The sequence below is a fragment of the Leptonychotes weddellii genome, chromosome 2 (assembly GCF_054177405.1).
Source record: "Leptonychotes weddellii isolate Sample4059 chromosome 2, ASM5417740v2, whole genome shotgun sequence".
In the NCBI taxonomy this organism is placed as follows: Eukaryota; Metazoa; Chordata; class Mammalia; order Carnivora; family Phocidae; genus Leptonychotes; species Leptonychotes weddellii.
In genome coordinates this window covers 129,348,333-129,350,534 of record NC_138370.1, presented here as the reverse complement: position 1 = coordinate 129,350,534, position 2,202 = coordinate 129,348,333, and the positions used below count along the sequence as shown (strand labels likewise).

Here is a 2,202-nt window from a genome sequence, read left to right as displayed (position 1 = left end):
ATGCTTAACGACTGAGCCACCCAGGCGCCCCCCAATGACTGTTGTCTTTATTTTTTTTTTTAATAATTTTTTCTTTTCTTTTCTTTTTTTAAAGATTTTATTTATTTTTCTGACAGAGAGAGAGACAGCGAGAGCAGGAACACAAGCAGGGAGAGTGGGAGAGGGAGAAGCAGGCTTCCCACTGAGCAGGGAGCCGGATGTGGGACTCGATCCCAGGACTCTGGGATCATGACCTGAGCCGAAGGCAGAGGCTTAACTACTGAGCCACCCAGGCACCTGACTGTTGTCTTTATAAGAATATCATGTGAACACCAAGAAACAGAGGAGATACACAAGAGAAAAGGTCATGTGAAGACAGAGTCAGAGATTGGAGGGATCCAGCTGCAAGCCAAGGAATGCCAAGGATTGTGAGCAACCACCAGATGATAGGAGAGAGGCATGGAACAGATTCTTCCCTCAGAGCCTTCACCCTATGGATACCTTGGTTTCATAGTTCTAGCCCCCAGAACTGTGAGAGAATCAATTTTTGTTGTTTTAAGCTACTCACATTGTGGTAATTTGTTACAGCAACCTTAGGAAACCAATACAGTGTTCAAGCCTATGTTCTTGTGGATCACATTTCCAGGATTGGGTCACAAATCCATTCCTAAACAAATCACTGGAAAGGAAAATGGATTGGGACCATTGGTTTGACCTAGTCGTTTGTGGTAGAAAGAACTGTGGGGACTCAACCACAAGGACCACTACAGTCAGTCACCTTTTACTTCTCCCTCTTCCTTACCACCTTCAGATGCAGTTACCAAGCTCCATAGATTGTGCTTTGTAACTCTCTTTTGTATGCATGCCTTTCTTTTAATTCATATTTTACCTTTTGACTCTTCAAAGCATTCATGTTTCAAAAATCAAAATATTACAAAACAAAATAGAAAACTACAAACATCCACCCAGAAGTTTCCCTCCACCCATGCCCCATTCCTTCTGTTCAACCACTATCCCACACCTGGTTAAACACTTATTAGTTTCTTATATATTTTGCTAATATTTCCTTATGCAAATATTTTTAAAAGAATATAATGCCCTTAACATTAAACGTAGCACTTTGGTTCTTATTTTTTTAACCTCAACTCTAAGCTTTGCGCAGTGGCAGTATTGTAGCCAATGAGGTTTATCCAAGGTGTGATTATTGCTAATTGAAAACTTTTCCCAATAACCTCAACTCTATTCTGGAGATCTTTTCTCTAAATATCTTGGATATCCTTCTACATTTTTCATCCCTTTGACAACTCTCCCACTTTAAGCCACAATATTTCTCTCCTGGGGGAGTGCAACTGTCTCCAAGTGAAAAGGTTGCATTCAGTGTTGGCCCAAACAGCAGCAATAGTGATCTTTCTAAACTTTCATCTGTTCCTGTCACCTTACTTGAAAGGCACTGATGATAAAGTCTACCTAAGACCAGCTATACAACTTGCATGTCCCAGAACGAAGTGACAATGTGGGACCCCTGGTTCAAAAAGAATTTCAAGATGATGATAACAGAGCATGGAAAGAAGCATGGGATTCTTCTAAACAAGGAGTCCTGTGTAACTGGCACAAGTCTCACATCAATAAAGTGATTCTTGAGTCTACATATTATTTATAAATTATACTAATCATATTAGTATAATATATTAGTATAAATTTCCTAATCCTATAGTCAAGTTCCCTTGACATTCTGTGCCACAACCACCCTAAGATTATGTCAACTTCTTTCGCCCTAGATTTTTCTCTCACCTATCACCTCCATGCACTGCTCTCTCCTTACCTTTCCTGCTTCTTCACCTACGTCTCTGTATCCTTCAGGTCTTGGCTAGTATTTTACTTCCTCTGGGAGACCCTCTGTGAATGCTTAAACTTAAGGTAAGAGTCCCCCTACTACATGCCACAAAGCCCCCTATAATCTAACTCATAACCCATATCTGAAATAAGTAACCTATGTCTGTTTGACCTAATGTTAATGTTTTCTAATACTTACTGAGTGCTTACTGTGTGCCCACAGGCAGGGACTAGGGTGAAGTGAGTGAGGCACTTGTCTTGGGGTACCAAAAAACTATGTAAATAAGGAGTGCCAAGAAAACCATATAAATAAGTTTCATAATATTTTGATATGATATTTTTTAAAATGATAATTATGTTAACATTTTAATTAAAAACAAACTCTTTAGT

General features: G+C 39.4%; 1 pseudogene; it reads left to right on the top strand.

The window, feature by feature from the left end:
• The first annotated feature begins 1,129 nt into the window (after positions 1-1,129).
• Positions 1,130-1,254, top strand: LOC115937406 (U4 spliceosomal RNA; annotated as a pseudogene).
• Positions 1,255-2,202: the final 948 nt, after the last annotated feature.